Source organism: Arachis ipaensis, chromosome B7 (assembly GCF_059453495.1).
Source record: "Arachis ipaensis isolate K30076 ecotype BB chromosome B7, ASM5945349v1, whole genome shotgun sequence".
Classification (NCBI taxonomy): Eukaryota; Viridiplantae; Streptophyta; class Magnoliopsida; order Fabales; family Fabaceae; genus Arachis; species Arachis ipaensis.
In genome coordinates, this window is record NC_142442.1 from 117,046,086 (window position 1) to 117,056,253 (window position 10,168).

Sequence of the window (10,168 nt, forward strand, 5' to 3'; positions counted from 1 at the left end):
ACGGCCTACCACCCTCAGACAAACGGCCAAGCCGAGGTGTCTAACCGGGAAATTAAACATGTGTTGGAAAGGATTGTGAAGCCGAATAGGAAAGATTGGAGCGCTAAACTCTCCGATGCACTTTGGGCATATCGAACGGCTTACAAAACACCCATTGGAATGAGCCCTTTTAGACTTGTATATGGTAAAGCATGCCATCTCCCGGTAGAAATCGAACACAAAGCTTATTGGGCCATAAAGGAATGCAATATAAGTTTGGGTGGAGCCGGAGTAGAGAGAAAGCTTCAATTGGCGGAACTGGAGTGCTTGAGATTAGAAGCCTATGACAATTCTAGACTCTACAAGGAAAAGATGAAAGCCATTCATGACAAGAACATTAGGAGAAGGGAATTTATACCCGGTGACCTAGTGCTCCTTTACAACTCAAGGTTGAGATTACTACCCGGAAAGCTTAGATCAAGATGGGATGGACCTTACCAAGTAGAGAAAGTAGAACCTTACGGGATCTATCACTTGCGCCACCCATCAAGTCCGGACATTTTCAAGGTGAATGGGCACCGTCTCAAATTGTACCATGGTGAGCAAAGAAAGAACTCCAAGGAATTTGAAGTGTTCCTCTTGAGGGATGCATCTCTTGAACAAGAGCTTTGAGCTAGTGGACGTCCAACTTAAGGACGGTAAACAAAAGTGCTAGGTGGGAGACACCCCACCATGGTAAGATCTACCATTTGTACATAGCCATTGAATTCTTCTTTGATTGATACTTGCTTACTACTTGACTTCATGTTTGGTAGCTAGATGATCGATGAAGTTGTAGCTAGATTTCGTTTCAAATTTTGTTTCATTTGTTGAGTTCATTTGGTACTTTATCATGTCAAAACATCCTTCTATAGTACCTAAAGTGGTTGTTTGGAGGGTTGGAATGCTGAAAGTGGTGCGAGAACATGCAACTTTGAAAAAGGCACCCTCTGCGCGTGCGTGCACCTAACGCGCACGCGCCCATAAAGCATTTCCGACCATCCACGCGGACGCGCGATGTGCGCGGATGCGTGGATTGCAAGAAGTACCCCTCCATACATATTCCAGAGAGTTAGGCCACTCTCACGCCCGCACCATGCCTGAGGCACAGGCCGCTCACGCGTGCGCGCACAGGGCGCGTACGCACTCCTTGACAAATCCTCAGATCGACGCGCTAGCACACCTCGCGCGCGCGCGCGCCGATTGCCCCTGTGCACTCCTGGTACATATTCCAGAGAGTTAGGCCACTCTCGCGCCTGCACTAAGCCACCAGCCCACCACCTCTGTCGCGTGCGCGCACTAGGCGCCAACGCGCCCACATGCCCGCAACGCGAGGCACGCGTGCGCGCCCATGCCGCACACGCGTCCCTTGCCTCTGTGCAATCCTGGTACATATTCTAGAGAGTTAAGCCAACCCCAAGCCCATCTCAAGCCTGGGGCATAATCACATTGCCGCGTGCGCGCACCGTGCGCGCGCGCGCCATCACTCCACCCCCGCTTCCTTGCTGCGCTTGCGCGCCCCGTGCGCGCACGCGTGGGTGACCGACGTCAACATAATAGGGAGCACACTTGCTCCCTTCATTCTTCTTCCCCCTTTTTTCTTCTTACCTCCTCTACTACCCATTTACTTACTACTACTTCTCCTCCCAAACAACCACCCCCTACCATCACCTCCGGCAACCACCCACCTCCGGTGGCCCCTACATTGCCGCCTCCATTCTCCATCATTCCAACCCACAACTTCCTCCCCCATACCCTTTTCCATCTCTCTCAAGGTACTATACTAGGCTCCCCTCTTGCTCTACTTCTCTCTTTTGCTTCTTAGTCTGTTAATTTCATTCTCTTTTAGGTAGTCTCTTTCTTTCCCCCCCTCTTTTGAGCCCCTCACTTCTTTGGGGTGTTTTTGGCTCCTTTTCCATTTAACTCTTCATAGGCACTTGGGTCATAACTTCTCTTGCATTGATGAATGAGATGTGTTGCATGATTTTCTTATAACCACTGTGCATTGTAGTGATTAATGTTGGTTTGTGGAATGTTACATTGCTCCCCCCCATCTATTTACATACTACAAAAGGATGCACCCCAAGTGTTTGAAGAAATGCATACATGATACTTTTTGAACTTATTGTGACTCTTGCTTCTTAACTAGTCACTTTTGGGTGCACCTTCACATTCTACAATCCATCCACTCACCATTTCATAAATTGCTTCCCACTTTTGGTATTTGAGGGTGTATGCTTCTCATGCCTTTTCCTTGCATGCCTATACTACCCCTATACCACATGCCAATGATTTGCCTTGCTCATCACATGTTATCTTCGTTACATGTTGCAGCTGTCATGTAATAAGGATACCCATATTCTTACGGCACAATTTCTCATTTGCATAATCATATTCAATTACGCTTCTTTGGGTTTGATGTTATCTCCTTTCTTTACTATCATAGGATGGTCATAAAAAAGAGCAACGGGAAAGCCCCGAAGAAGCCAGCATCCAATAGAGCACGCCAAGAACTAACGGCCAAGCCACTCCTAAAGAAGGCTAAGGGCCCCGTTGATGTTCTAGAGAAGGACAACCCTCCGAAGGATCCAAACAAGTTCCCTAACCGCTACTGCGAACTTGTTTACTCAAGGATGATTGAAAGAAATTATCACCCAGAGCCTTTTCTAGTCCTCCCGGCCCACCTCACTCCGATAGTGATGCCACACATTGACCAGAGGCAATGGAGGTTCCTCTTGAGGCAACCCAAGGAGGTCAATTTATCATGGGTGGTGGAATTCTACACCAACTACCACTCACCTCTTCTCACATCAATCTTTGTGCGCCGAAAGCAAGTGTCAATCACAGTGGAAGCCATCCGAGGAGTCCTTGGGATTGGGCCGTTAGCGGATGGATATAATGCCTATCAAGAAGTCTTGACAGCATGCGACGACCGTGAGTTCGATTGGAATGTAGTCCTCCGCGTAATTGCCTCACCCGAAGCATGTTGGATTCGAGGGACCATAGAGCAAAGACCAAAAGGTTTAGATGCACGCTTCCTCACTCAAGAAGCCACGACATGGGCCCAAATTCTAGCTCACTACGTGCTCCCAAGCATCCATGGGTCATCCATTGCCGCCGAGCTTGCCTTATTGATATGGTGCATCTTAACCGAGAAACCAGTCGACATTTCGCATGCCATTCGCCAATCCATGGGGCGCATTCATGCCAAGGGAAATCTACCATTTCCTACTATGGTGACCGAATTAGTGGTGGCAGCCGGAGTCCACCGAGAGACTAAGGATAGGAGGACCTCAATCCCGGTCGAGGGCGATGTTATTCCGACCAAGAGGTGCCTCAAGCCTCCGGAAGTCACCAAGGACATTGGACTACCCACACCAACCCGCAACACCACTACATCATCCACGCCTCAAAAATCAGCCACCCAACGCCTTGAAGACCTTCACAAGAAGTTGGACCGTTATGAGAGGCGTAACCAACGCCGATATGCTCACGTGAAGAAACTTCTAAGCATTGTCACCCCACCCATGGAGGAACTAGATATCTCCACATCCACCGCAACTTCAAGCGGAAGTACCGATGATAACGGAGATGAAGGACACTCGGGACTCAGCCATTGCCACCCATTGCGCATCACCTCTAGCACGGGGGACCGTGCTAAGTTTTAAGTGTGGGGAGGTCGGCCGACCGATCTCCGTAGGTAACACCCAAATAAATTTTCGTTTTCTGAACTCCTTTGTAGTAGGATAGGTTGCATGATTAGGTTTTCTTTGATATCATTTGCATGATAAGTTTACTTGGTTGGAACAATGAAACTCTCTCTTAGGAAACTAATACTTTGGGGCAACCTTGACATTGCCAATTTTGAATATCTTGATGCCAAAATCGCTTGAAGAACTGTATTTTGGAACATGAATTTTGAGTTAAGAACACAAGCTAGTGAGCTTTGAGCCTTGTTTTGTGGCTACATGTTATAGTCACTTATTCTCCTTCTTGTGTGTAATTGTTTTCTCTCTATGAGTGTAATCCTTGCTTTGTTTGAGTCTATATGTCCATTATTCCTTGTATTCATGCATCTATATAATTGAGGCCATCACTTCATTAGCCCACCTACTAAATAACCTTACCCTATATCTTCCCTTGTTAGCCAAAAATTGAGCCTACGCTTAACCCACTTGTTCTTTAAATTAGCACATTACAAGCCTAAAGCGGAAAACCATAATTGTCCTCATTTGGATCTTTGATTAGCTTAGGCTAGTGTGTGTGTGAGTATCATTCAAGCGTGGGAACCTTGGGACATTGGGGGAATAAAAGGGGCAGTTTTGTATTGTTATTGAAAATATTGGGAATTGGGTACATACTCATGTATTGGTCAGATGTAAAACCTTATGCATTGATAAAATGAGAAAAACAAATGAAAAAGAAAATAGAAAAAAAATAAATAATATGAAAAGAAAGGAAAAAATAGAAATAAGAAAGAAAAAAAAAGAGAGAAGAAAGGAATGAAAAGGGGACAAAATGCCCTAAAGCAAAGTGCAACTTAATAAGATCAATGCATAAGTGTTGTGAAATGAAAAAAAAAAAAGAGAAAATACATGAGTATGTGAAAAAGTGAAGAATGGGTAGTTAGATTAGAACTCAATTGTATAGGATGTCATAGGTTAGGTGGAAAGTTTAAAGCTTATCAAAGATTCAAATTTCAAGCTCACTTAACCATATATGCATCCTACCTTAACCCTAACCCCATTACAACCAAAGAAAAGACCTCATGATAGATGTATGCATGCAGGAAATATATGTTGATTGATTAGATGAGAAACAAATCTTAGAAAACATGATTAGGAGAAAATTGAGAGAATCAACCCTAGACACTCGAGCGAATAGAGTGTAAACACTTCCGGTGAGGGTTCGAAGGCTCTAATTCATGATTCCCGGCTCTCACGAGCATGCTTCATGCGAAGTTGCATATATTGCACTTGATGCTCAAAAATTGGTGAATCCCATATATTGACCGCCACCGTGCCCTATATGCTTGCATATATCTTAGGAAGGTTGATTTGTTCCTAACCAAGTAGATGGTAGCACTAGTCGTAGTTGCATTCACGTAATTAGGTTGCACCTCATGAGTCTTATACCTCTATGATCCTTCGGTCTTTTGCGTTTCTCTTGCATTTCTCTAAGCATGAGGACAAGCTAGGATCTAAGTGTGGGAAGGTTGATAAACCCCATTTTGAGGGTTTATCTTGTATCGATTTCAGGGGTTTTATCAATGATTCCACACGCTTTTCATATGAAAATACAAGACTTTGTGTTCCTTTCCTAACTTTTGCCTCATGGATGAAAACATGCTTATTTTGCACTAAATTAGATACATTTCTAATCTTCTCTTGGTGCCATTCGATATCGTGACCTGTGTGTTAAGTGGTTTCAGAATATAGGGCAGGGATGAACCGGAAGAGAGGAGGAGAATGGGCGCGAAGGAAAGGAGCATGGGAAATTGAGCTTTGGAAACTTCAACAAGGGCGCGTGCGCGTACTTGGCGCGCCCGCGTGGATTGCGCAGCTAGAAGTCAAAGCCAGAAGCCAAGCCACGAGCCGGCTTGTGTAGCGGCTAGGCCATAACCCCCATGGAGGCGCACGCGTACGCTGCGCCTCCGTTCACATTGCAAAATGCCCTAGTGGCGCGCACGCGTGCTTTGCGCGTACGCGCCGATGCTCGAACATGATTTTTTTTAGAAGTCACGTGACCTGTGCGTGGAGATAGTTGGAGATCTCATCTTGGGGGAAGTGCCTTGGCGGGAAGAGCTTAAGAAGACCAAGGGTTGAAGGGTTAAGGACTTTTGGCTCATTTTTTTTAGATGGTTCTAGATTTTTTTGGCTATTGTTAGTTACACTCTTGGGTAGAGAGAGAGAGAGGGAGATTCCAAGCTCTCATTAGGGTTCATCTTCATCCATTTTCTGAATTTCCAATCACACTTTGGTGAGATCCATTGCAATTCTCAATTCATTTGTTCATGTTATAGATCTTCTTCTCCAATCTCAATTAGTGCTTGTAATTGCTCAATCCTCATAGATCCTATATTCAACTTTGTAGTTTTGGATTTTTTTCAATTTCTTGAGAAGCTCATTTCCATTGTTGTTCTTTGTTAATTGTTGTTAGTTCCTTGTGTTGAAGCACTTTCAATTCTACTTCCTTCTCATTTTTTTTACTGTGCCTTTTTTCCTTGCTCATCAATTGTTTGATAAAATGCCAACATTAGTTATGGAGTAAAAGTTTCTTACTTGGCATAGGGTTTGAGTCATTAGAAAAAGTTGAATAGTTTATGTCAATTGTTGATTTGGAATTAGAAATTGCTAATTGACTTGGAGTGCACTAAAGCTAGATTTCCCTAAGGTGAAAACTAGGACTTGTGACTCAAGTTAGTTACTCTCATTTGACTTTCCTCTATACCTAGGGGTTAACTAAATGAAGCAAGACCTAATTGTTGTCATCATTGACGGGACTATAAGGATAGAATTTCTAATGCCAACCCTAGGCCAAGTCTTCTAAAAATTGATTGCTTGTTTGCCATTTATTTTGCTAAACCTTCAAAAGAACCACAACAAGGCTTCCTAATCGATAAGATGCATGCTCTAGCAATTCCAAGGGAGGACGACTCGGGAGACTAGTACTCTCGGTTATAGATTGTAGGATTGTTTGATGCGAAGTTTGAATGTCGATTAGACTATACTCACGATTATATCCATTATTGAATTCTATATCGGCATGATAAATTTCGTTTATCAATAGCCACTGGTTGAAGTAAGGAGTAAGATTTGAGAGTGCAAGGCACAGAAGTCTCAGAGCTACCTAAGCTAGCAGTGTCTCTTCTCCTTCAATGTATTCTGTTTAGTTTTTTTCTATTTAATTTTGTCATGTCTTGAGTCTCATGGTAAAAGGCAAACAGTGAGATTTGTAATGAAAAAGCCATAGAGCGGAAAAAGGCAGAGAGTGCAAAATTAAAAGAAAAAGCCATAGATGTCTTAGAGTTTCTTTGTTCATCTATGTTGTGTTTCATGATTCTGTGGGAATCCCCTTGTAAGTTGGGTTAGCACTTTAAAGTTTGTAATCAGGTTGATTATAGTAAAATTCCATCATTATTGTGATGGAGACTGGATGTAGGCTGCACTGCACTTAGCAGCCGAACCAGGATATATCTGGGTGTAATTTTCCTTCTCTCCTACTCCATTTCTGTTTTTACTGCACAGGAGCAAAAACCAAAAATGTCTCGTGCCAAGTGACGAGACAAAATGAAAATCTCTCGTGGCTAGGGACGAGCTAAAAACAGAAAAGTCTCCTCTAAATCCAGCAAGTGTTAGCAAGCAAAAAGGGGCTAAGATTCAACCCCCCCTTCTCTTAGCCACTGAAACCATCAATTGGTATCAGAGCTTGGTCTCAAAGAGATCAAGCTTTGTAGCTTGGAGCAAAGATCCTCATGGCAGAAAACAGTGGCGCAAATGTGGTGTCTTATAATCTAACTGAAGGTCAATCAAGCAACAGACCCCCTCTTTTCAATGGAAAAAATTATACCTATTGGAAGGAGAGGATGAAGATATTTGTACAAGCAGTGGATTACAGACTATGGAAAATCATCTTGGAAGGACCACAATATCCAACTGTTACAAGTGCCGAAGGAGTTGTTTCTCTCAAACCTGAAGCAAGATGGACAGAAGAAGATAGGAAGAAGGTAGAGTTAAATGCCAAGGTAATAAATCTGCTCAACTGTGCTATAAGCTTCGAGGAGTACCGACGGGTATCAAGATGCACAACGGCAAAGGAAATTTGGGACAAATTGCAAATCACCCATGAAGGAACCACCATTGTAAAGAAGACTCGGACAGACATATTGAATAGAGAGTATGAAATGTTTGCAATGAAGGAAGGAGAGTCCATTAATGAACTGTTCGAACGGTTCAATGCTATCATTGTTGGCTTAGATGCTTTGGGAATTACACATTCTGATTCTGTGCTAGTGAGAAGAGTGTTGAGATGTCTCACAAAAGAGTGGAAAACTAAAGCTTTAATTATTTCTGAGAGCAGTAGCTTAGACTCCATGACACTTGATGATTTGAGAGGAAATCTTCTTGCTTTTGAAAATACCTATTTAAAAAAGGATACAAAAAAGAAAGGAATTACATTTTCTTCTGTGTCTAACCCTCTGGATGATGAATCTAGTGATAACTCTTCTGAAAATGAGTTTGTGTTATTTGCAAAAAAATTCAGGAAAATGGCTAAGCTCAAAGGCAAAGGCAGCAGCACAAGGAGAGTGAAGAAAGACCTTAGCAAAGTAACTTGCTACAATTGCAAGGAAATGAGGCATTTCAAATATGATTGTCTCAAGCTGAAAAAAGAGGAAAAGCCAAAAAGAGGAAAGAAGAAAGGACTGATGGCCACATGGGAAGACTTGGAGAATGATTCTGATGATGATAATGAAGAAACCGAGACCAAGTCACAAACATGTCTCATGGAAGACCACATAGATCAGGTAGTCTTTCATAACCCTAATACTGAAGATCTTCATCTTATGATAGACCACCTCTCTGAAAAAATAAGATGTTTTTTGCTGGAAAATCAAGAACTTGAACAACAAATCACAATTCTCAAGGCTGAAAATAGTTTTTTAAAAGAAAAAGTAAGAGAGGCCGAAATTGCTTGTGACCTTGTTGAAGAGAATAAGCAGTTAAGAGCCCAAGTTAGAAGCTGTGAAAGTAACCATTCTGTTCTTGCATATGTGGATTGTTTTAAGCAAAATGAAGAGTTGCTTAAAGAGGTTAAAAGACTTAAGGAAGACAACCAAGTTTACACAAAGTTCCGAAAGTTTAAATCACATCTTGGCTAGTCAAAAACCTCTTTATGATAAGGCTGGGTTGGGGTTCTATAAATCTGAAAATTCACATTTTGAAAATATTGCTTCATCTTCTAATGACACAAGATTTCAAGATCCCACCTACTTTAACAAAACATCAACTCCAAGATTTTGTAGACTATGCAATCGGAATGGACACTTTCCCATTCAATGCTTTTTCGGTGAAAGAATGGTCGGTGACAAGGTTTATAAAATTGTTTTTGATTACAATGGCTTAGGGCATAGAAGATGGTTTAACGTAAAAGGATCCAAAAAGATTTGGATACCTAAGGTTACTTGAGCTTGTTTTGTAGGTGTGCCTAGCATCCAAAAGAAAGGAAAATATGTGGTATATGGACAGCGGATGCTCTAGGCATATGACCGGAAAGACAACCTTCTTTATAAAGCTTGATGAATATGATGGAGGGCTTGTCACTTTTGGTGATGATGCAAAAGGAAAAATTGTGGCTGTTGGGAAAGTGGGTAAAAATTTCTCATCTTGTATAAATGATGTTCTCCTTGTACATGGCTTGAAACATAATTTACTTAGTGTTAGTCAACTTTGTGATTTGGGTTTTGAAGTTATTTTTAAGAAATTTGTTTGTTTAGTTGTGTGTGAGAAAACTGGGAATGTTCTTCTTGAAGCTAAAAGATACAACAATGTGTATGGATTAACTCTTGAGGATTTAAAGGAACAAAATGTAACATGCTTTACATCTTTTGAATCTGAAAAATGGCTTTGGCATAGAAAGTTGGGACATGCTAGCATGTATCAAATTTCTAAGCTAGTCAAAAGAAAATTGGTTAGAGGAATTCCAAACATTAAGTTTGATAAGGATCTTACTTGTGACGCTTGTCAATTGGGCAAACAAGTAAAATCATCTTTTAAATCAAAAGATGGAATTTCAACCAAACGGCCATTGGAAATGTTACATATTGATCTTTTTGGTCCTACTAGAACTCAAAGTTTAGGAGGTAAACATTATGGTCTTGTGGTGGTAGATGATTACTCTAGATTTGGTTGGGTACTTTTCCTTGCTCATAAGAATGATGCTTTTCATGCTTTTTCCACCCTTTGTAAGAAAATTCAAAATGAAAAGGATTTGAAAATTGCCCATTTGAGAAGTGATCATGGAAGAGAATTTGAAAATCAAGATTTTGAAAAATTATGTGATGACTTAGGGATTTCTCATAATTTTTCATGCCCTAGAACCCTCCAACAAAATGGGGTGGTTGAAAGAAGGAATAGAAGACTTCAAGAGATGA